Genomic DNA, 26,325 nt, shown 5'->3' with positions numbered 1-26,325 from the left:
TATTTGGGGCCCTGAGCAAGCTGGTGCTTTCACCGAGCTGATTGGGCTGCTTACGTCTCCGCCCATTCTCGATCACTTTGCTGCGTCAGCTCCAACTGAAGTCCGTACCGATGCCAGTAGCCGCAGTATTGGCGCTATCTCGGCACAGAAACAACCAGGGCGAGAATGTGTTATTGCCTGCGGCAGCCGCCTTCTTTCCTCTGCTGAGCGCAATTATTCCATCACCGAGCTCGATTACCTGGCTCCCGTTTGGGCAGTGGGTAAATTGCGCCCTATTTGTACGGCCGCCAATTCACAGTCATCACTCATCACCACGCTCTGTGTTGGCTTTCGTCCCTCAAAGATCCATCAGGGCGCCTTGGCCGCAGGGCTCTGCGCCTTCAAGAATACAACTATTCAGTTGTATACAAGACCGGTCGGTTACATCAAGAGGCGGACTGCTTGTCGAGCCATTTTGTCGACCCTCCTGATGATTCAGTGGCCGGCATACCTGTCACCGTTCTCTCTATGGCTGTTTTTCGCGATAGTGGAGCCGAACAATGTCGGGACGCCTCCTTACAAGACCTTATTCAACGGCTCACTTCAACGACGCCCGATCCATCCCTTCGCATGTTTCACCTCCAAGATGGTATATTGTACCGCTCTAACATGCGCCCGGGTGGCCCTGCCCGACTCTTTGTTGTGTATGAGCATCAGCGTCAGACTGTTCTCGCCCAGCTTCATGATGTCCCGACTGCCGGTCACCTTGGCGTGTCACGTACTTGTGACCACGTTCGTCGGAGATTCTTTTGGCCTGGTCTGTACCGTGACGTGTGCCCTTATGTCGCTACGTATGACCTTTGTCAACGACGCAAAAAGCCGACCACACTTCCTGCTGGTTGCCTTCAACCACTTGATGTACCATCAGAACCATTCTTCCGTGCAGGTGCTGATGTTTTAGGCCCTTTCCCTACGTCTGCTTCGGGAAACAAGTGGATTGCTGTAGCAACTGACTACGCCACCCGATATGCAATCACACGGGCTCTTCCGCCAAGCTGTGCCACCGATGTCGCCGACTTCCTTCTAGAGAACGTCATCCTTCACCACGGCGCCCCTCGACAGCTGCTCACCGACCGAAGCCGTTACATTCTAAGTTTTCAATGACATTTTACACTCGTGCGCGACTAAACACCAACTTTCTACTGCTTACCATCCACAAACGAACGGTCTAACCGAGCGCCTTAACCGCACCCTTACTGACATGCTGTCCATGTATGTCTCCGCTGACCATCGCGATTGTGCGTTGCGCTGCCGTTCGTTCCTTTCGCCTATAATTCGTCTCGCCATGATACCGCAGGCTACTCTCCATTCTTCCTTTTGTTCGGCCTTGACCCTACACTACCTTTCGACACCGTTCTGCCTGCTAGTCGGAATTCCACACCCGAGTACGCCCTTGAAGCCAGACTCAAAGCACAAGAAGCACGCCATATTGCCCGACGCTGACTTGCGGAGTTGCAGGACAATCAGCTGCGCTTACATGACGCCCGCCATCGTTACGTCCATTACACACCTGGCGCCCTGGTTCTCCTTTGGTCGCCGTCGCGACACGTTGGCCTCTCGGAGAAGTTACTTTCACGCTACTCTGGTCCTTACCGTGTCTTGCGTCAAGGAACTGACGTCACGTACAGAATCGCCCCTCTTGAGCCAACCGTGGCTCAGCAACGCTCCGACGTGGTCCACGTCGCGCGTCTTAAGTTGTATCATTCGCCCGCCTCCTCACCAGCACCCAGCTGGTGCTTCTGCCACCGGGGGTCATGTGACGCGCTGAGGAAGATGTTTTAATCCTGGTCGGAAGAAGACGACGCTCTGGACTTCGCGCACTGTCTACCATGTTGTCAGCTGCTGCAATTATTGTATATATCTTGTAAATATACATCTGCTTTTAACCCCGTGACAATATTAACGACCTTACTAATAATTTATCATCTAGTATCCGCTTAGACGCTCATGTCTGCGTAATTTATCGTCCTATTAACTGCCCTAATGACTCCCTGACCCTCGGAAATGATCTAACAGCCATTGAAACCTGGTGCAGAAATGGGTAATGACTTTCAACATTAAGAAAACACCTTTCATTTCTTTCCATCACAGAAAAATATATCCTACTCCGTCATACTTTATTTGCGACTCCGAAATATCACCTGTGAATTCGTAAAAATATTTAGGTATAACAATAACACCAGATCTGGCTTGGTCGTCAAGCATGACAAACATTTCCAACAAACCATGTAAAGTTCTTGGCCACCTCAGACGAAACCTATGGCTTGCTCCTCCATCTATGAAACCTTTAGCATATCTACAATTAGTTCACCCGAAATTTGAAAACGCTTGCACCGTCTGGGAGCCACAACAATCTAATCTGTCCAAAACGTTAGAATCTGTCCAGAATATGGCAGCTAGGTTTGTATGTTCAGATTACTCACGTCACTCAAGTGTCGCTAACCTAAAGGAGAAAGCCCACCTTGTAAAGTTAGAATTGCGACGCAATGTCCCTCCACTAAACCACTTTCCCAAATTCTTCCATTATCTGTGGGACGCATCTATTATCCTGCCCGCACATTGCACATCTTCCCGTACTAATCACCAAAACACCCTTTATTCTGAGCACGCCCTTACAACTCCACATCTTCACTCAATTTTTTTAAAAACAGCCAAGGACTGGAATGACCTTCCGCCCCACGTCGTGCCCCGCTCCAGCCTCGTTCTGTTCAAAACGCGCATCGAATAAACCCTGTACCAATCCCCACCCCTCATTTACTACCCCTGCACTAGGAAATTGGAGGTATAATAAAAAATTATAAATAAATAATTAACAACCACTGCGCATAAATCCTGCCTTTCGCCCTGTGCGCTGAAGACAAGCAAGAGGAACAGCATAATGAGGTAATCGACCCCGGGATGTGGTCAGTGGTCTGTCACTAGCTAGATGTTGAGAGCAACACTTCGTTTGAAGACTATGTGCAGTGTGACCATGAGCTCGTTACCAGTGCTGAACTATCAGATCTGGAAATTGTTTCCACTGTTCGTCCCAATGAGAAGAGTGCAACGAGGAAGACACAATGTCAGATGAGGATTCTAATCCTGTAACTCCAGCCGAGGCTAAAGGATGCCTAGGAAAGTTGCGAGACTTCTTGTTTCAGCAACAACCTGTGCCACAGGAAGTGCACAATAACAAAGACTGTCCGGACAGCTTTGATACTCTTTGCGCTTCAAGAGCACCAGTACAAATGGAATATATATATATATATATATATATATATATATATATATATATATATATATATATATATATATATATATATATATATACATATATATATATTTTAATATGAGATTGGAAGCAAGGTAACTGTCATGCCACATATATCGATTTAAATAACTCCATAAACTGCATTTCACACTTTTGACTCGTAGTCTCCTTTGCCCTGTGCTGCTTCATATTCCAGTCGTTATTCAGCTTAATAAACTTTGAGTTAAGTGAACTGTTTCGTTGGGCCTGTGGGGAGGTGGCACGACGAGGTAGCCGCCATGGACGTGGTTTATTTAGGCCGGCCAGCCACGGCACAGAGCGATCTAGAGAGCGGCCTACACCACGGCTGCTCAGATCGAGCGCGCCAGCGTTCTCTTCTCGTGTTGCCTGCGCGTGAGCCTACCTTCTTCGCAAGCTTTGGAGGCGATAGTCGTGCTGCTACAGGGCTCCCTCCTTGTGCGAAGCGGGATTGAAATAAAGTCCAATATGAAGTCCAGGTAAAGGAGCCTGGGTAAAGTGTGCAGATGGTGTCATCGATGGTAGGGTTGGGTTTGCGCAGTCCGGCCGAGATGTACCAGGCAGCACCGGGAGCGTACGTTCTGAGCCAGGCGCAGCCACATTGATGCCGTAGTACGAAATCGCGACCTGCCGCAGGTTCTTGTAGATGCCCGGGCCTGCTAGAAGACGGCGCTGCAAAAGTAGACCGTCTGGCAGCTCTGGACTTGCGTAGAGGCGCAAGTGCTGGCCACTCACGATGTAGACGTTGGAGTGATGCTCGAGCTGAAGATACCAGAGAGGGCAGAGCTGCTCTTGTGAAAATTTGGTAGGCCATCACATCCACGGAAGGTGTGAGCACAGAACATGGGAAGGCTCGCCTGCTGCTGCTTTCGGTGAAATCTCGAATGCCGTCAGCGCCAAGGTTGCGGTGGTCGCATAAGGCATCGCGAAGGTTGTGCTTGTGGCTTCGGCGTACCTGCAAGAGTTAAATTTGCGGCCAGTGGAGCCGGTGGTAGGGCCTCTTATTCGGTGGTGACTGAGCTCCCTCCGGACGGACAGCATCCACTTTGCGGAAACGTCTACGGAAGGAGAGCGACGGGCCGTATAGTATCTGAAAGCGCTCGTGTTTCGCCCAGCGAATTCCTTAGAAGGAGTCGTCGCGCAACTGCCTTCAAGCTGGGGAGGAGACATACGGACTAAATAGAGGTTTCATGCCGGGGCCGGCACGTGCTGACGATCAGCAAAGGAGAACGCAGGCGATGTGGGCCGACAATCACGCGACGGTTGAAATGGTGAGAACTGTTGTGAGTAAGCGCATGAGGTCACGTAGTGAGCAAGGAAGGCTGCCCGCAAGTGCACGCAGTCGTCCGGGCTGGGGGATGACAGCCGGAGCCTGGAACCTTGTTGAGAAGGAAATTGCTGTCCAGCTGGACGAACCAGGCGCCCGGCATGTCGATTTAATTCAATTCAATTTTTCAATTCATTTCAGTTTATTTTTCATTGATAATAATTTGTACAAAGGAACTGTTGGGCCTGTAGCCAAAGGCTAGTGTAGGCCCATAGTCATATTTGTAGTAGCAGCTACAATGTCATGCGCTTATCTAGTTTTTTAATGATACAACCTAATACAGTTAGGTGGATACATACAATCAAAAACATTACAAAAGAAAAACAGTGCATATCAATCAATGGTAATAAAACAGAACTGTCAGGAGAATACATGCACATACACAATGAAAAAACCGAGATAGCATATTATACGTAGAAGTGACACATTTGCAAGGGTATGTGTTGAAGTGTTTAGGCTTTCTGAAAAGATTCAGCACAGTATGAAACAGGTGGAGAACCAGACTGACAAAAAATCACGTACTTTTTGATAGGTATAGCTTTTTAACAGTGGACACGAAATTGTTGGCCATTTTTACCTCAAGAGGTACTGTATTCCAAATTTTAGCACACATGAAACTCAAGTAGTCGTTGGCCATACGTGTTACGAGCGATTGGTAGGTTAAAATTTATATTTGTTGCACCCCTTGTATTGCGATTAGGTGTAACAAACAGGCTTGGTGATAATGAGTGATTCCCATGTAAGATATTGTTAATCAAAATTGCAACTTTCATTTCGCATGCCAGAGATAAAGGTAATATACCGAGACGACAGAACAGCATGTCAGTATTATCATGTGGGCTTGTGTATGTCATAATGCGCAAGGCCCTTTTCTGTAACCGAAAAACGGGATCTATGTATGTTTTATATGTGCTTGACCATGATTCAGAACAATATGTGATGTGACAGTGAAATATGGAAAAGTAAACAACTTTAAGTACGCTAAGGTCAAGATATTCCCTGCATTTTATTAATAAATAGCAAGCCGAAGCTAATTTCGCGCATATACTAGATATATGTGGTCTCCAGTTCAAGTTGCTGTCCAATAATACCCCTAAATATTTTATGTGATCGAGCTGTTCTATTGTTCCACATAGAAGGTGAATTTGCATGCCAATTGTGTCACCCCTGGAATAACGGGAGTTGAATACTACGTATTTTGTCTTATCTCTGTTAAGTGTTAATTTATTACAAGCAAACCAAGTTGATATGTTGGATAACTCGCTGTTTATAGTGTTCTGCAATATTCCAGGAGATTTACCTGAAAATAATAGCGTGGTATCGTCAGCGTACATGATACATTTTGATGACTTTAGTATTGTTGGGAGGTCGTTTACATACAGCGAGAACAGTATGGGCCCCAAAACTGATCCTTAAGGAACTCCTGTGACTATAGTAGTATACTGGGAAACAAAGGAGCCAAATTTTACATATTGTTTTCGACCATTTAGGTAGCTTGAAAAGAGGTCCATTGTCATTTCGCTAAAACCATAAGTTCGTAATTTTTTTAGAAGTATGGAATGACAGACCGTGTCAAATGCTTTCTTTAAATCTAAAAATAATCCTACGGCAATCTCGTTTTTGTGTAGGGCTGTGTTTATACTCTGGGTTAATTCTAACACTGCTGAAGACGTTGATCGATTGGCTCTAAATCCATGTTGGCAATCTGTTAGAAGCTTGTTTTCGTTTAGGTAGTGCTTCAGTTGAGCCGAGATTACCTTTTCAAATACAGTATTTATTATGCTAAGCACAGAGATAGGCCGATAGCTTCCAGGGTCATTGACGTCACCATTTTTATATATAGGAGAAACTCTTGCTATCTTTAATATATCAGGGTATGTGCCTCGACTTATACAGTTATTAATTATTTAGAATTCCTGGTTACACTACAACCGCGGTACGTCTGCTGGACTGCGTGAGGCCACGTCACTCACCTTGGCAGAGTCAGTGTACTGGGTCTGGTGTGGCTGTGCAGTTTCTGGGAGGTGGCGCCGAAATGTAGCTGCCGTGGCCACCGTTTATTTAGGCCAGGGAGCCATGGTGCCGCGGGATCTAGCGAGCCATGGCCACTGCAGCTGGCCAGGCCGAGCGCCCTAGTGTATTCTTTGCGCGCTACTTCCACGTGAACCCATCTTGTTCGCCTGCTTCGGAAGTGGCAGTCGTGCTGCTACAGGATCCTTCATGGTCGCTCAAGCGAGAGTTCACTAAAGGCTGAATTCTCTCAATAAAACTAAAATAATTCGACATGTTCTTGCGGTACTAGATTTACCAACCCTGTGTGGGTATTCTTAAAAATTTTATAAAAATTGGCATTGAGTATATTGCTACGCGCTATTCACACGCACTGAAGCACGCAACCTGCCGAGCATGGAAGAATGCGGCAGAAAGACGGTGAAGACGACGATCAGAGTAGCACTCGTCTTGTTAATCTGCCATCTAGCCTGCAGCCGCCTCTCTCTGTATATATTATGTAAATACAATTTCCTATACATTTTGAATGATCTCATCCACGTGGCATTTTGGTCGTATGTCCGGCGTACCCACATGGTACAACGGAGTTCCGCAGCCGCCGACACTTGGGTTTCTGCGCGATGACGAAAAGGGGTCGGCGGCCACAGGCGACTGCAAAAACAACGGTCGTCCTGGCTCAGATAAAAGACCCCAGCACATTCTGTGGGACTGACAGTGTCGACATCGAAGACTGGCTATTCCTGTATGAGCGTGCGAGTAAGAATAATCACTGGGATGAGACGGTCATGTTGCCAAACATATTATTGTAGCTCAAAGGAACAGCGAAGCTGGGGTTTGAGAATAACGAAAGTGAAATTGGGAGCTGTGATGCATGCAAGGAAAATATGCATTACTCGTTCGGCAAGTGTGGAGGTAGAAAGGCAGCAGCAAAGAAGGAGCTGGATTCTCCCGCGCAGACAACGGCAGAGTCATAAGTGACGTATATGCAGGACGTGCTTGGCCTTTGCCGCGAAGCCGACGACGGCATGACAGAGTGTGAGAAAGTGGGCCACGTTTTAAAGGGCATAGCAGATGACGCCTTCAATCTGCTAATCTGAAAAGACTGCGATACCCTCGATGCCATCATCCAAGAGCGCAAGCGCTTTATGCCGCCAATAGTCGACGTATTGCTCATGATTTCGCTTGAATTCCGAACACGGCAGCAACGTGGTCTTGCGAAAGGGAACCTGAGCCTTTGGTGCCGCTCACCGTAGATGAGATGAAGAAGATCATCTGACCTGAGCTTGACTGTGTGTCTCCTGCTTCTCCGTGCGGCCATACCTGTGACCATAGCTCCAAGATGGGGCCACTAGTCTAAGCTATCGTTCATCAGGAGCTCTCCGATGCTGACCTGGACCAGCCGATCGACCACTGTCCTTCCCTTTAGCATTCCCAAGGTCGAAGGCCGCCGTTCCATACTCGCAATCCAGCCGAGTGGAGGACTGCTGATGACCGTCCAATTTGCTCCAACTGTCGTCGTATTGGACACGTGGCCCGCCATTGTAAAAGCCGCATCAAGCACACTATGGACACAACCGTCACCCCGACATGGATCATGGCCGATTTAAGCCCTACGGCGAGCCTCCTCAAACCACCGGCGACGACGCTTCCTCCATGCCGTACCATCGTTCAGCTTCCTCAAGTGTTCACCAGTCCCGTTCGCCGTTGTCTCGTCGCCAATCATCTCGATGACCCCAATTTCGCCGCCTTACCTCGCCCATTGAACGACTCCCTCAGCAAAACGAGACGATGAAGCTCCCAGAAGTGATGCTGCATCGATGACTCGCCTGACAAATCCTCTGACCACACTGCAGACCAGAAGGAACCTGCTAGACGTTAAACTGGATGACGCAAATGTTGTTGTTCTAATGAATACTGGGGCTCAGATTTCAGTTATGAATTCGGAGCTTCGTCGCCACATTAAGAAAGTCCTAACACCACCCACAGTACCGTTCATTTGCGTCGCCAATGGCAGAACGTTTCCCGTACTAGGGATGGGCCCCGCACGATTAAATGTTGCTGACCGATCCACAAGCCTACTAGTTGCCGTGCTTGAGAAATGGTCCAATGAGCTCATGCTCGGTATGGATTTTCTGTCTGCCCATTCTGCCCTTATTGACTGTGGAACCCGCTTGCTTCAGCTACACCTACTGTGCTATCATGACGCTCCTACTGCACGCCAACCACGCTTGTGCTCAGTGGATTGCATTCCTCTACCTCCTCAAGCCATTATATATGTGAACTTTCGGTCTTTTTCTCCCATTCGCATTAGCGATTACATGTTGATCCCGATCGTCGACGTCTTAATATTCGCCAAAAGCTTCGCTCTTCCTCACACCCTCATTACAGTAACGGATAATCGAACTTCTCTACCCATATTGAATTTTAGCTGGTGCACGCAACTTATCCCAGGGTGCATGACTCTAGCCCGCATCTCTCCTATCGATGAGTGTGCCACTTCTGCATTCGTCATCGACGCTTCTTTGTCCTCTGCCCCTTCGCATTCTTCACACAATCTCATTGACGGTAATATTCGCAAGATGATAGCGTCTGGCCTCCTTCCTGCTCAGACGGCCGATATGCGTATATTGAAGCGCTACCGCGGCATCTTTGACTTTAATGACCGTCCTTTGCGACAGACATCTGTGGTCACTCATAAGCTCAATAGTGTGGACGCCAGCCCAATCAGACGACGTCCTTATTGCGCGTTCTATGCCGAGAGAGAAGTAATACAGCGTGAAGTCGACAAGATACTCACCAAGGACGCCATTGAACCCTCATGCAGTCCATGGGCATCACCGGTCGTCCTTGTCAAGAAGAAAGATGGCAGCTGGCGCTTCTGCATAGATTAATGCCACTTAAACAATGTAACGCACAAGGACATCTACCCTCTGCCACGGGTTGATGACGCTCTCGACTGTCTACACGGGTCTGCCTACTCCTATCAACCTGAGGTTAGGATACTGGCAGATGTCCGTCGATGATCAACACCTTGAAAAGTCCACAGTTGTTACGCCTGATGGGCTTTACCAGTTTAAGGTAATGCCCTTTGGACTGTGTGATGCTCCAGCCACATTTTTAAAAAAATTATGGACTCCCTCCTTCGATGATACGAATGGCCAACATGCCTCTGTTACTTTGACGATGTCATTGGCTTGTCCCCGACATTGGAAAGCCACCTTAGACGCTTGTCGGAAGTTCTTGAAGTTTTCCGGCGAGCAGGCTTTGAGCTCAACTCTATCAAATGCCATTTTGGCTGCCACGAAATCACTGTGCTTGGCCACCTTGTCAGTGCTGAAGGCGTGCAACCTGACACAAAAAATTCGCGTTGTCAAAGGCTTCCCTGTGGCACGTTCCATTAAAGGCGTACGGAACTCTGTCAGCTTGTGCTCCTATTTTCGACGTTTTGTCAAGAACTTCGCCGACGTTGCCCGTCCACTCACGCAACTTCTGAAGAATGACACGTCTTTTTCGCGGGGTTCTCAACAGGCCACTGCGTTTCACACGCTCACGAATTCACTTACGTGAGCACCCGCCTTGGCCTATTTTGACCTGTCGGCCCCCACTGAACTCCGCACCGACGCCAGTGGATATGGCATTGGCGCTGTTCTCGTCCAGCAGCAACAAAGACGAAGCCGTGTCATCTCCTATAGCAGTCGCCTTCTTTCCTCTTCAGAGTGCAAGTTTTCCATCACTGAGTGCCAGTGGCTCGCACTAGTTTGGGCTGTCGGCAAGTTTCGGCCATACTTGTTGGGCAGCACGTTCTCGGTCAACACAGACCACCATGCGCTTTCCTGGTTGTCTTCCCTCAAAGATTTCACTGGACGACTTGGTCGCTGGGCACTGCAACTACAAGAATACAGCTTTGACGTCGCTTGCAAGTCTGGCGGTCTGCAACTGGATGCGGACTGCCTACCCCGTCATCCCGTGGATCCTCCCGACTTGTCACCGTACGATTCGGACGCCTGTGTCTTCGCAATATCCGATTTAACCGACGTGCGCAGCGAACAGCTCCGCGATGCCAATTTGCAGTCAATTATCCACCGTCTACACTCTCATCATTCTGCTCAGACCCTACAATCACTTGTGCTTCTAGACGGATTCTTATACAGACGCAACATCAGCTCCGATGGCCCAGAGCTTCTACTGGTTCTTCCCGAAACACCCCGTTCCACTTTTCACGAACAGCTTCATGATGCCCCAACCGCAAGACACCTTGGAGCAACTCGCACGTACGATCGCGTTCGGCGTCGATTCTCGTGACCAGGCCTCCACCGTTCTGGGCTCCGACAAGTTGCTGCTTGCGAGTCCTGACAGCGCCACAAGCAACCATCCTTGTAGCCCGCCGCTCCTCTGTAGCCCATAGACATTCCCGGTGTCCCGTTCCACTACGTCGGCCTTGATCTCATCGGGTCATTCCCATCGACTCTGACTGAGAACAAGGGCGCTATAACGTGAAACTATTCCAAACGTTTCTATTTCAATTCTGCTATCAGCCCTCCACGATTGGTCAAAAACTTCTTTGGACCACCCCCCTTCACCTGTCCGTCCCTCGACGTCATGAAAACCGCTATACCTCGCCATCTGATATGACGTGTACGCACTGATTATGCATAATTTGACTGTACAAAAGAAAAAAATAGTTATTTCTCATTCGACGCCTTTTCGCCGTTAGCCCTCTTCTGTGGGTCAAACGTGTTCCGACTGCGCCTACTTCACCTACCTGTCACGCGACATCAGAGAACCGCAGAAACTCACGGCGCCAAAGTGACGTGTACGCGTTAAAGATGCATTATTATGCGGAAGAAAACTAAATTTTATTGTGAATAGCCGCAGGCTGCCCCATTCCGAAAGGAATAAAATATGGCTGCCGCCGATGGCTGAGGCACTGGCTGCTCGCACCTGCCGGAGAGCATGAGTTTATTTGCGTGTAAAAACACTTTATTGTGTGGCCGTGTAACGTTTTGGAGAACTTTCGGCCCGTGTACGACCTCGTTCTGCCAATTCTTCTTTGCTGAGGATCAGTTCTGGCGTCATTCTTAAGCTTCCGTTGCATGCCGTCCCGTTAAAAAAATTTAATTATGGGGTTTTACGTGCAAAAACGACTTTCTGATTATGAGGCACGCCGTAGTGGAGGACTCCAGAAATTTTGACCCCCTGGGGTTCTTTAAGGTTCACCTAAATCTAAGCACACGGCCGTTTCCCCATTCCATCCCCATCGAAATGCGGCCGCCGTGGCCGGGGTTCAATGCCGCGACCTCGTGCTCAGCACCCCAACACCATAGCCACTGAGCAACCAAAGCGGGTTCCGTCCCGATTGTCGACGAGCCACCGCAAGTATGTGTTAGAGATAGCCAACCAATCGCAGATGGCGGCGCCACCCTCTTTATCCGGTTATCTAGTGCACTGGCTCGGCCCCATCGAATCCCTCTTCACTTGAACGTGCTCCTCGCCTCTTGTGAGCCAGTTAGATCAGACAAGCCGCTCAGTGCAGTCAATGTTATTCGTTTTTCAAGCAAACAAAAGTGACCTCCTATGAACGAGGAGAGCGTTTGATTGGTTTGTTCAGACAACCCCATGCGTGATTGCCCGATGCTCGCTTCGGCGATTACGCAAATTTGACGTCAGGAGATTGGAATAAAAACATAGTGGAATAGTTTTACGTTATACGGCCCCAAGTAGATTGCCGTAGCTACGGACTACGCGAAGCAATATGCTATCACGCAGGCATTGCCGACAAGCTTTGCCACTGACGTCGTGGAATTTCTACTTTACGGCGTTATTCTTCACCGCGGCGCTCCTCGACGGCTGTTGACAGACCATGGTCGCTCATTTCTGTCCCAACTCGTCGATGGCATTCTTCGTTTGTGTTGCATACGTCATGCCACTGCCCACCACCCGCAAACCAATCGGTTTGCGGGTGGTAGGGAGCGGTTCACCACTGCCTACGGTTCTCCGTAGTGGTTCACCGAGCAGTGGTTCACCACTGCTCGGTTCACCGTGATCGGTTCACCGAGCACCTCAACCGCACGCTGACCACTATGCTCTCCATCTACGTTTCCTGAGACCACCATGCACCGCCATGCGCCGAGCACCTAGCCTTAGTGTACATTTGCCTACAACTCGTCACGCCATGACACCGCTGGCTTTCCCCCTTTTTATCTCTTGTTTGGCCGCCATCCCACGTTGCCCTTTCAGACTCTTTTACCCTCACCTATGCACCCTGTTACAGACTACGCCCGCGCTGCAGAATCTCTGGCTGTAACGGCTCGCCAGATTGCAAGGGATCGTCTTTATGCCTCCCAGGGGTCCCAGAAGGCCCGATACAATCCCCATCAGAGTCGTCAAGTACTCTCCGGGCTCTTTGGTCCTCTGGACGCATTGCCACCACGTTGGCTTGTCGTCCAAGATTCTTTCCCGCTACTCTGAGCCTTACCAGGTCCTACGTCAGATCAGTGACGTCACGTAAGAGATCGTTCCAATGAACAGTTAATGATCTGCCGCGTCCGCCACTGAGATCGTGCATGTCTCTCTGCTTAAGCCTTATGTTGCTGGACACGATCGTACTGCTCCTTAAGCGCCGAGACTGCACTGTCGCCGGCGGGGGTTCTAGGTTACGCGCCATTCCCGCGCACTGAAGCATGCATCGTGCCGAGTATGGAGGAATGCGCCAGAAAGAAGGGGAATACGACTTTCTGTCGTCTTCAGTGTTGTCCACTTCTCTACTCTTGTGTCCTGTCTGCACGCCTCACCCCCTTTTTTGCCTAATGGTGAAGACGACGATCAGAGTAGCACTCGTGTTGTTGTTCGGCCATCTAGCCTGCAGCCGCCTCTCTCTGTATATATTCTGTAAATACAATTTCCTATCCCTTTTAGGTGTTCTCATCCCCGTGGCAATATTTTTAAAAAAAACTTTCCTAGAATGTTCTGTTCGCTATTTTTGCAATGTTACATTTTGGGATTTTATAACGAAGTACGTCGTATAGCTGAGTACTTTTTCTTTAGTTTGAGAGAAACATTTTTAGGATTTGTCAGAAATATTTTTCAGCTTTAAAACGACGTTTTCCACCGTTAGTGAAGTAAAAACGTTTTATCAAGAAACTCGTGCTAAGTTTCGCAAAACGAAAGTTGATTATTTTCTACAGAGAGATTTTGCGACCTCATATAAAAATTTCGCTGAAGAACGAAAACAGACCGGAGCCCCCTTATACTGTCCATACTTGAACGCACCATCATCCATTGCCGAGCGTGCCACGTCGCGACATGTCGTCCCAGCGTCTTCTCAGAACAGCACCCGAAGTGCTTGAGCACAACGCTAAATCTCGCTATAGCTTTCACTGCTCTGCCCTTCAACGGGTACAGCCAATCTATATTTTAAGAACTTTACTAATTCTGAGAACGATTCTTTTGGTGGCTCAGATGGTCAGTAAAGGAACGTGTCCGAGCTCCGAACACGCCCAATCAAGATTAGGTGGCTACAGTTCCCCCATTCAAGTTCACTATAGTACAGTTCATTATAGACATTGTGCGCTAGCTTTATTAGGTAATCGAAGTTCTTGACGACATTGCATTGCTTGTATTCACTGCCTACATCGTGTTATTTCCAATTACCTGTTTCCTTCTTAAGAATTTCATGATGCTTCCAATTTTTACCGCTTTCTCATTGTTTTAATTTATTAATTTATTTATTTATTTAGGTGTACATACTGCAGCCCCATAGGATGCCTATTGCAGGAGCAGGATAATACAGGCGTTAACCAAAACAGAAAGTTAGATAACATCGACTCTCACAACATTTGCGGCTGTATTTGTACGACAGTCGAAGAATTGAAAAATTGTTTTCTTCTGTTCTAAAAGCAGGGAAAGAGTGAAATCCATACACATAAAGCATAAACTAAACCTAATTTAAGCAGTTATCCATACTGGTGTTCCCAGAGAGCACTTTCAAATTTGCTTGTCGGGAGTGAACGAAAGCAGCCACGTCAGGAATTCCACACTTCTATTGTGCGGAGAAAGAAACCGTACTTGAAAGTATTTGCATGGGCATAGAAAGAATGATGATTAAGCTACTGGAAGTTGCACATGCAAAGAGGCTTGGCCAAAGGTATACAAGCTATGTTCTAAGTATGATATGACATATTATTAATTTTGTGCAAAAATATCAATGATTCCACATCACGACGTACTGAAAGTAATGTTCGTTTCAGAGTAGGGACGGCAGATGAGGGTGAAAAATAGCGGTCATAGTGGTGGAAAATGAAGCGGACTGCGTTTTTCTGGACTGCTTCTTGTTCGATTATGTTATTTTGGTTTTGAAGTGACCACACTGTGGCGGCATAATCGATAACGGGGCGAACAAGAATTTCAAACGTTAAGAGTTTAATTGCCTTCGGAGCTAATGCATAGTACAGCATAGGTATCCAAGTTGTTTTAGAGCCATTGAGCATGTTTGCTCAGTGTGTGGCGTCCATGAGAGATTGTGAGTAAATGTTATGCCAAGGTATCTATATTGGGAAACTCGGTAAAAGATAATCCATTTACGGTATATGTCGCAATTACAGATGCCACTTTTCTCGCGAAGAAAAAAACAACCATTCTTTTTAAATTGTACTACATTTATCATTTTTCTCACCAAGCACCGAAAGCGACAAAGGAATCGTTCAATCGCTTATAAGTAGTCGCAGAGTCAATAACGTGTTATAACATGCAATTGTCGGCACAAGGACGATTGCTAGAGGACATTTATGGGAGGTCATTGACATAAATTAAAAACAATAAAGCACCCAGGACTGATCTTTCAGGAACCCCAGAGCCTACTTCAAGATTGGATGACCTTGCAGGACTAAAGTCGACGTATTGGAAGGGGTTATAAAGGAAAGTAGCAATGCAATCGACCAGACGGCAATTGTTTAGTACGACATTTAATTTTTGCTACAGATGAGATGAGGTAACGAATCGAAAGCTGTAGAAAAATCATTGAAGATAGGGTCAATTTGTTTAGCGAGCTCTAACGGATAAGTAATGTCATGGATGAAGTCGGTTAACTGCGCAATGGTATGGAAACCATGTCTAAAGTCGTGCTGAATATTAGTTTGAATGTTTTGTTCGATTCAAGAAAATCTATTTTATGTTTGTAAAAGCATTTTACAGGAGCGGGAAGTTAAACGAACTGGTCTTTAATTCATTACGTCTGTCTTGTTGCTTGTTTTATACAAGGTTATTACTCTTGCAAGTTTCCACGATGAAGGAACGATTCCTGTTTCTAGAGACTTGCTGAATATAATTTCAAGACAGCGTCATGCCCAATGTGAATAGCTACGTAAAACGAGTTCGAAATACCATCAGAGCCACTAGATTTTCTTGTGTCTATATTTAAATTCAAACTAAGGGCGCCATTAACATTAACTGTAATGTCTGAAATAGAAAAATCTGAATCATCAAAAGCAGGGCAGATATGAGAATCGTTTGGGTACACAGAATGGAAATATTCATTGAACGCATTGGAAGTGCGCGTAGGATCTGTTAAATTTCCATCATTTACTTGTTTATTTATTTAGTATTATATTTATTTATTTATTTATTTATTTATTTACTTATTTAAATACTCTCAATGCCACTGCGGCGTCAGAGAGGAGTTGTGTTAAAAGTTCAAAATGGCAGTCTTGAGTAATGCCTGCTGAAGATTGCTGGCGATGGAGGCGGTGAGCTGATTCCATTCGGAACATGTTTCCGGCTCGTAGGAGTGGAAATATATGTTGGTCTGGCAGAACGGCACTTGAACTTTGAAGTTATGGTTGACGCTGGATGAAAGGTAACAAGGAAGTGAGAACAACGTGCGTCTCATTTCAGGATTGGTGAAGAAGTCTTTATCAAAGAAACATAGGCGGGCCTGCTTCCTTCTGATAGAAAGGTTAGGCAGGTCTAGAAAAATATTTATTGAAGTAATACTGGCGTTCCGAGAATATTTAGCAACAATGAACCAAGCTGAACGATTTTGAATGGCTTCTGGTGCGTTTACAAGTGTACAGCAGTGATGAGCCCAGATTCTTCGAAGAAGCGTACTCGAGCTTCGACCTGACTAAAGTTATATAAAGACGTTTTACGGAAACAGGAGCCAAAGCAAAGTTACGTCGCAAACATTGAGAGTGTGATTCGCATTATTAATCACGTTATTAATGTGAGTATTCCATATAAATTGTTATCTATGTGGACACCTAGGTATTGGTCACTTTTGACATATGACAACTGATAGTGCAGTGAGCAGTTATTCGGGAAATCCTCATTATTCTGCATTTCTTAACATTACATTTCAAGGACCAGAGTTAAAACCAAGAAGTCAAGATCGAGAAGGTCGTTGTCAAGGTCGTATCGAAGTTGAGAAGAATCATGACAGTTAGTTATTACGCGGTAGACGACACGATAATTGGCGAACAGCCTGATTGTTGATGTAGTGCAAGTGGGAAGGCGGTTAATGTAAATAAAGAACAAGAGGGGTCCGAGGACGGAGCGTTGCGGTTGCGATGAGGTTGTTTCAATTAATTTATCCTGTCTGAGGCACTGCCACAGCCATGAAGTGACGAAATCGTTCACTATCACACTGCAAGCTATTCGTTAAAGATGATAAAGCAAAAAGAGGACCAGAAACTCTACAAATTAATTAAACACACACACACACACACACGCAAAAAGAATTCAAGTATCAAAGAAAGTGTCGAAGTTAGAAAGGTCCCATAGTTTCATGGTCTGCAGTGCAGTTACCACACGAACACGAGGTGACGACAGAGGCAGCCCTCGGAGCATAGAAACGGTGCTAAAGAGCGGCACACTTGAAGAAAAATGCCGGTCACCCTCAGGCGAACACTCGGGATCCAGTGATGCAGCATAAGTCCGGTTGGGACGTTGAGAACAAGGGCAGGTGGCCTTGGCGCGGTATTGGTCTCCATGCCAGACGCCAAGTCAGACGGCTTCACCTCTGCTCCAGGTGCATGGACTACATGTTCCTGACGTCGATCGGCATCTTGTTGCGTTTGATCATGAAAACGCGGTTCATGAGAATGCGGTGACACGCCCGTAGAAGGTCGCCCTGGTCCCGTAGAAGACACGAAGCACGGGCCTGAGGCCCAACGACTTCATTCGTGTGCCTGGAGCACTGGCAAACTCCTTCCGCCACGCAGGTTTATTCCACGTCTCCCCGACTTCTTCTTCCTCTTTTCTGCCACTGGTTGGTGCTGTTCGAAATATTTCTTCGGTGTGCTTGTGCCACCGCCGCAGCGTCTCACCGTCAACTTGGCATGGCTGACGCACTCTGATCACGGCACTCACGCACTTGACACATCACGTAAGCCCCATTTTTAAGAAGTTCTTTTAAATGGAGAAAAACCACCGCTAAGTGCGCGATAGACTATCACCACACACTGCATTGGAGTAAACATAGCCAAGTCTATGTGTCGCCGTGCCGGAGATCAAAAGTCCGACAGAAACCATAGGTGCAGCATTATAGCTTCTTTAAGGGATCCGTTCCCACATCAACCGAACTAGACATCAATCATCTCCGTCAGAGTACACTGGCCAATCCACGATCATATCACTCCAGGAATTATTGTCTTTATATTTGTATAAAATTAGTCCTCTACTGTTGTCGACTGTAGGCTTGACAAAGACGTTATAGGTAAAGCTATAGTCGTGTCTGTTCATGACATCGACCAAGTAACTGCCTTCGTTCTATGGTAATAAACGTTGTGATGTGTTGTTGCAGCATCACTGCCAGTGGTCGAACCACACACGAGCGCACGAGAACACAAAGGAGCTTCTGAGTCCTTAAAGCCATGAGTTGATTTAGCACACAGGCCTGAACCTTCCCAAGTGCGCGTAACCTTACAAGCAGTGGGTTTTGTCGGATTCGAGGAACGCATCGAAGGCACCTCAAAACTTTTTTTGGAAACGAAACATGGTTCCTAAGGAGCCCTGATATCTTCCGGTTTAGATTGACCATGGTGCAAAATCCACCGACGTACTATTTTTAGCTTCTAGGAGATGCCGAGTTCTAACTTTCGTTTTCTCAATCAGGCTTATGCACGGTAGCTCGGGATTATGCACAAGCCGGTCATCACATGCGCTGGGCTCGTGTAACACAGGGTGAGATGCGGAGGCAATATGCTTCTTGCTTCGTCAGCAACTATATTTATTGAAAAAATCAGTATCTTTGCCTACGATGACATCATTACAAGTTGTATTTGCATGGGACACTTTCTCTCGCCATGGTTTGACGCTTATTGGAGAGAGCTTTCCACTCACCTTTTCACTGCTGTATTGCATCCCCAACAATGGAACTTGTCCTTTCGGAGCAAGCAACCGTGACTGATTTGATGCGAAGGCGTTATTTGCAAAGCTCTTCTTCCAGACGAGCTTTCTCAGCTGCCTGTTCAACCACTCACTTCTCGCGCTCCTTCTGAGCTTTCTCGCATATTATTTACCATCGCTCTTGAACCAAGTTGTCTAAGTCTTCCCCATGTAAACCTAACCGCTGGGCCACGGTAACTAAGTCCGTCAAACTAATTTTCGTGTGTTTCTTTTCCAAATATAAAACAACGAACGGCTTCGTCCGGCCGCGCAAGCCATTTCTGATGAGGTTCTTTCAATTAATTAATTCTGGCTGAGGTACTGCCACAGCCATGAATTGACACTGCAAACCATTCGTTAAAGAAGACCCAGCAAAAAGAGGAACAGAAACTCTACAAACTAATCAAACTAACATGCGCGCACAAAAAAGAATTAAGGTCTCAAAGAAAGTGCCAAAGTCAAAAAGGGCCTACAGTTTCATGGTCGGCAGTAGAGTTGCGAGATGAACACGAGGTGGCGATGGAGGCAACCCTCGGAACATAGCAGCGTTGCTGAAGACAGGCACTGCTGAAGAAAAATGCTAGCCACCCTCAGGTGAACCCCCGGGATACAGTGATGCCACATAAGTCCGGTTACGACGTTGATAAGGGCAGGCGGCCTTGGCACGGTAGAGGTCTCGACGCCGGAAACCAAGTCAAATGGCTTCACTCTGCTCCCGGTGCATGGACTTCATTTTCCTGACATCGCTCGGCATCTTCCTGCGTGCAATCATGAGAACGCGGTGACACGCCCCTGGAATGTCGCCCTGGTCCAATCAACGTCTCCCCGACTTCTTCTTCCCCCTGTCTCTCGCTTCTTGTTGTTGCTTTTCGAATTATTTCTTCAACGCGCTCGTGCCACCGCTGCATCGTCACATCGTCGCCTTCTCATGGCTGACCCACTCCGATCACGGCACTAGCGCACTTGACACATCACAGTGGTATACCAGATGTGAGAGAACAATTCCGCGAGGTATGGCCGCTAGCAGTTACATGCTGGGTTCTGTTACACAAGAACCATTTATTCCGCTGCAATAAATTCGAGTCAATATTTAGCATACTTAGGTTTAGGAAAAGCAAACGGTGAGAAATGGTGCTGAAGGCTTTTAGAAAATTAAGGAAAGTACAGTCAACAATTGAGCAACTGTCAGATGCCAGAAATAGGTCGCTGACAGGAAATGATGGTAAAGAATCAGTAGCAGGCGTCACGGAACGCCGGAGCTTCCTAGAATTTAGCGAGGTAAAGTTGTAGGCCATTTCGTGAGGCGTGAATAAAACTGCTACAGGCACAGGATGGAGGGAGACGACATCGGGCGGTTGTTTGTATGTGTCGTCTCCTGTGTCGTCGCCTCCCTTCATTCGGTGTCTGTAGCGGTTTTATTCATAATTTCCTAGGATTATTTCTTAGCAATCCTGGCAAGTCGACATGAAAGAAAAATCTTTGGCCATATCCATTTTCAAATTTTATTCCTCTCAGGCAGATGTGAATCCAGTAATGGAATCAGGGTCATTACTGCGTTTAGAACGTCTCAGTGTTCTAACGTTCGGGATCAATGCAAAATTTCTCTAGTCATCCATGGGATGGCACGATTTTCTTGCTTACTTTTTAACGAAACAAAGCGTTGAATACGCAGCTTCGTAATGTTTTAAAATTGACGAAGTAGTGTATTGACGTCCCAATCATTACTGAGTGTGCGAAATGATTCGAAACCTTCTTGTACAACTTCTAGAATAGATGCGTCATGAGAGGAATTAAAGTCCTAAAACAATTGAGTTTTGGCACGTGATGTACAGACTGTGCAATTTAGCAATATAAATAGCGCCTTGTGATCTGAGATACCGTATGTAAGTTCACACTTGGACAGCTTATCAATAACGTTTGAACTAATGAACACCAGGCCAATACGTGCGTTCTTCTTGTTGCGCCATCAATTGCTTCTGTAAGCCCAAAAGATAAAGAAAAGTTAATTAGTTCGCTCCCTAAAGAACGGCGATGCTACAGTGAGGGCCAGTGAATATCTGGTGTGTTAAAGTATACTATTAGAATTAAAGTGGATGCATGGAAACTGTGCGTGTGGATATAAGCAGCAAGAAGTAAAAGGTTATCGGGTGAGGACGCTGGTGAATGGTAGAAAAAGGAGACTATGATTGTTTTTTTTTTGCCTAGGTACAATTTACACGAAACAGACCCGAGATCAGCTGGATGACAGTTTCGGAAAACTTGGTCAGATTTGAAAAAAAAGGGGGTGGCTTCACCTCGCTTGCTAGTTGTGTGGTCAATGTTCAGATTTCGAAAGTCACTTATTTGCTTCTTGTACACGAGTTTTGACAATTCAGCGAGTTTGGTTTGATTTCGGCAGTTAGAAAGTTTCATCTTCTGTTTTCATTTATGAGGCAATTTGTTACTTGAGAGAGAGCTCGCCTGTTTGGCGTCTTGGTACCTAACCTTCGGCTTCTCTTTTGCGACCACTTAGATTCATTTAGTTAAGGTTTCCTTCCTGGTTTCTAAGCTATCTTTATTTGTTGTGGAAAAGGCACATACTTCTTCGCAATAGGCAGGCCCAATTGAACCGCTTTTTCTCTCACGGCTTTTACGTTTACCTGTTTCGTTTTGACTAATTTTTCTTTCTACCTTCCGATTCAGAGAAATCTTTGACTTAACTAATGTGTGATAACTGCATTGTGCTCTACCTGCAATTGCAGCATCCTAAGAAATGGTGGGTTCGGCAAGAGTATGACACCTAGTTTATTCCGTGTTCCCCATGTTATAATTTACAGGCACACTTACAGTATTTGCGCTTCCAGAACAAGATATGAATAATCATAACTCATATGAGCTTCCAAAGTGCGAACATAAAAAAAATTTTCAGCAGTCTAGGAAAACGGCAATCTGTTGTGGGCTACGTTTCTTTTTCGTCTAGGTATAAGTTCAAGCTAACTGAAGGACGTTCTGTACTAGTGAACAATAAAATACATGTCATTGTAGCGACTTGCGTCTAATGCATTCTAGGCGGCTCTTTAAGGCACTGCGAGCAGTTTCATTCGGCCTATCAGGAAAATTAGAGTGCCAAGAAGTTCCCGCAGTAGGCTTTTCATCGGTGGACAAACTTCTTGCCATGTGATGTCAACAGGATAAGGGCCCGCGTGCCACCGCTATAAAATTGCAACAGTAGAACTCAATGCAGAACAGCGAGGGGTGCTTCTCACGTCGTTCTGCGCTTCAGGAATCCGCTTTCGTGCAACCACCTCGCAGATCCGTCTCTCGTCCCCGGTGAACATCGCCTCATAGTTGCCCGGCTTCAGCGTGCGAGTGTTTCGGCAGCAGCTCCTTTTGGATGAAGAGTGATTACAGGGTTGTATAAAGATACGGTCGATGCACCGCTGTGAAGCGCACTTGATTGCGTGCCTCCGCATTCTGGGCCGCTGCAGAGCGATCTTTAGGCCGGTGTAGTAAATAGCGCCTGTCGGCAAGACGTGGCATTTCTAAAGAACCACTCGCGATCCTCCAGGTCTCCTCATCCAGACGTCTTTGCGGTGTTTTGTGTAGCGTCGCCGCGTTCCACTTTTTCGTGGGCATGCTGTTGTGTGCAATTCAGAGGCGTTTAGGCACCCATTGTGTCTTGCCCCTGCCGCGCTATGAAAGCGACCCCACGGGAGTTGCGTGCAATGCCTTTTTATGGACACATCGAATAGACAAGAGCAGAACATAGCAGACGAATAATCTTCCAATCAACAGCAGGAAAAGCCTTAAAAGGAATGTCCTCCAAAACAACATTGAAAGCATGGGCGTACCTAGCGGGAGGCAGGAGGGGGGGAGGGCTGCCCCACTACCGCCAGAAGTGGAGGGGCAAAGTATGCCATTCCCCATGACCCAACTATCTAAAGCGGTGATTGCCAGCTGCCCATGGAAAAATCTGACAAAAAAAAAACACAGAGACCAAGTTGTTCTTCAGAATAGGAGGCCCGAAAGCATGTGTTTTATTTAAAACGTGTTCCCTGCTCTGTCAGCGAGGATTCTCTTCGGACCATGCAGACTGCGCTTGGCCAACCGAACTAAGCAGAGTACGGTTCTTCGCGGTGCGAGCCATCTGCGCCACGCGCCTCGCACTCCTGCATTGCTCAGGAAGCTTGACGTCGGAGGGTTGAAAGCAAGTTTCATCTCACGCTGCTTCCATCATCTTGTGTTTCTTGGGGTCATCTAACCTAACCATCTATGAGAACACACAATGCGCTTTGTTTTTTTATAATTGAATGGTCTCAAATCATTGTTGCCGTTTAGGCTATCTTGCCGATAGATATTGCAATTTTCTTGCCGGTCTAGTGGCCAAATTTCCTATTTACCGACCGGTGACTTTTTTGGCGACTTGAATAAACTGGGGACATTTTAGCGACTTCGAAGCTAGGAAAGTTGCTTCAAAAATGGCCTTCTAGAACGCAGCTCATTATCAAAAAGCTACATGTGGGCGGACGAAAATCCCTGTATGATGCATAGGCTCCATGATCACGAAGAAGAAACTGTTGCGTTTACATTGCCAGTCTTCACATTGTAACTGTGCTTCACAAGATAATGGTCAATCACAGTCTTCATATTGTGTTCACAAAATTACTTTCTTATTCTCTACAAAGCCGATTTTACTGGGTTGAAACACTGCCGGTTCTGAGGCATCACTAAATGCACTCAGTAGGAGTGCATTGGCAAGCGTAGCGGTAAATGATGTCCAAAAATCAATTGGAATAAATGTGACGTTCAGGTCCACTGTATACCTCTGAATGGTTGAGCTCGCTCTCGTGAATCTGAACAAATAGCTTCCGTTTCGAGGTAGATGACTTTCGGCTTTTAGGTAGATCAAGGGCCGAAGAGTAGTATTTGACCTCTATAAAGCCCGGGTAATTCTTATAGGCGTGGTAACAAAATGCGGCGAAGAATTTAATTTTCTATCAGGAGTGCCGACAGCCAAAAATATGTAAGGATAAGGTAGATTAAGTGGCTTTTCGTGCTGGGAAATGTATGTTATTTTTGTTACTCTGAATCGTGCTCTATTTGCAATCTTTCAATCTAAAAGTAAGCACAGAATCTAAACTGCCGTTGTCCACCATTAACTATATTAGTACAATATTAAAACAGGATTATTCAGGCGAGAACGTTAAAGGGCAACTCGGGAGTTTTTTTTAGCCATATTAGGACATTCTCATTTTCAAATAGCATTGGCAGACCTGTCCCCGGTAGCCTGATTTATAGGGCTTAGAAATTCATCAATTATTTTAAATAATCAATAAACGAGATTCCAAAACCGAAACCGGTAGCTGATTTGTGGGACGTCAAGATGAGTCGATGACGTCAGATCCTACACTACCATATTATATATACACAGTACATGTGGCGCTAACCTCAAGGAAGCGAAGCTCATGGTGTCTCCTGACGACACAGGGATCTTTTACAGAGTTTGCGAACTAGACAGCGGTGATTTAAGCGACGATTGCGGCGGCAGGGGCAGTGTGGTCTCTGACGTCCCATACACAGGGTGGCCAGTAGAAAGTCGAGAGTCGGGAACACAACCAATCTTTAACATTCATTTTCAGAGAATGTAAATGAGTTGCTGCCATATAATACGGCAAAGGTGATCAGAGTGCAAAGGAGAACATTATTCAAAATTTTATTAGGATCAGTGGATATCGAAAAATCGCCGGAGTTTCCCTTTAAGTGGTTCATACTGTCACGTGGTGGGTGACGTTAAGAACACAGTAGCAATAATGTGATAGACAAAACTAACTTTTATTGGGCGAACCTGTGCCCACAAAACAGGCTACACTTGTAGCACAACGATAGCGGCGAACACGGTCGCGATCGTCGAAAATCTGATCAGCGGGTCCAGCGCGTAGGCTTTTATACAGCAGTTATCGAATGTTCCAGACTAATCGTTGGGACCCGCGTGCCTTCCACAAAGTTCTACACCATTCGCGTCACACGATGAAATCAGTTAACAGAAGGTTCGGGGACAACAGACAGCGGATAGAAGCATCGATAACTTTCCAGAAACTTCGGATACATGCAGGCGCGTCCCGCGCTGTGCGACATTTGTTAGGCGGCGAAACTTGGTCGCCCGATGAAGATAAGTACACGTGTCATTACCCCCCTCTTAAAAAGCATTGACCCGATGCTTTAAACAAGCGAAAGTAACAAAAAAAAGCACTCGTAGCAAAGAAAGCAACAAAATAAGGAAGTTCGTCAGCGTCCGTAAAATGGTTTAAGGCGCACCACGTGGACCACTTCAGATCGTGCGCGGCGCCGCTGTGAGTGTGAAATGCCGTCTGGCACGACCTCATAGTCTAGTGCACCAATACATCGGATGACTTTGTAGGGTCCGAAAAAGCGTCGCAGTAGCTTCTCACTGAGTCCTCGCCGGCGTATCGGGTTCCATACCCAAACACGGTCGCCGGGCTGGTACTCCACGAAGCGTCGTCGGAGGTTGTAGTGTCGGCTGTCAATCCTCTGCTGGTTCTTGATCCGCAGGCGGGCGAGCTGTCGGGCTTCTTCGGCGCACTGGAGATAGCTAGCGACGTCGAGATTTTCCTCGTCAGTGACGTGGGGCAGCATGGCGTCGAGCGTAGTCGTCGGATTCCTGCCGTAAACCAGCTTAAACGGCGGGATCTGTGTTGTTTCTTGCACCGCCGTGTTGTAAGCGAATGTTACGTACGGCAGGACGGCATCCCACGTCTTGTGTTCGACGTCAACGTACATCGCTAGCATGTCGGCGAGGGTCTTATTCAGCCGCTCCGTAAGACCATTCGTCTGCGGGTGGTAGGCCGTTGTCCTCCTGTGCCTTGTCTGACTGTAGTTCAGAATGGCTTGGGTGAGCTCCGCTGTAAAGGCCGTTCCTCTGTCGGTGATGAGGACTTCTGGGGCACCATGTCGCAGCAGGATGTTTTCGACAAAGAATTTCGCCACTTCGGCTGCGCTACCTTTCGGCAGTGCTTTAGTTTCAGCGAAGCGGGTGAGGTAGTCCGTCGCCACGACTATCCACTTATTTCCGGTTGTTGACGTCGGAAAGGGTCCCAACAAGTCCATCCCGATCTGCTGGAATGGTCGGCAAGGAGGCTCGATTGGCTGTAGTAATCAGGCTGGCCTTGTCGGCGGTGTCTTGCGTCGCTGACAGTCTCGGCATGTTTTGACATAACGGGCGACGTCGGTGGTCAGGTGCGGCCAATAATACTTTTCTTGTATCCTTGATAGTGTCCGGGAAAATCCTAGGTGTCCAGCGGTCGGA

Source organism: Dermacentor albipictus, chromosome 4 (genome assembly GCF_038994185.2).
Source record: "Dermacentor albipictus isolate Rhodes 1998 colony chromosome 4, USDA_Dalb.pri_finalv2, whole genome shotgun sequence".
Taxonomy (NCBI): Eukaryota; Metazoa; Arthropoda; class Arachnida; order Ixodida; family Ixodidae; genus Dermacentor; species Dermacentor albipictus.
This window is presented reverse-complemented; position numbering follows the sequence as displayed.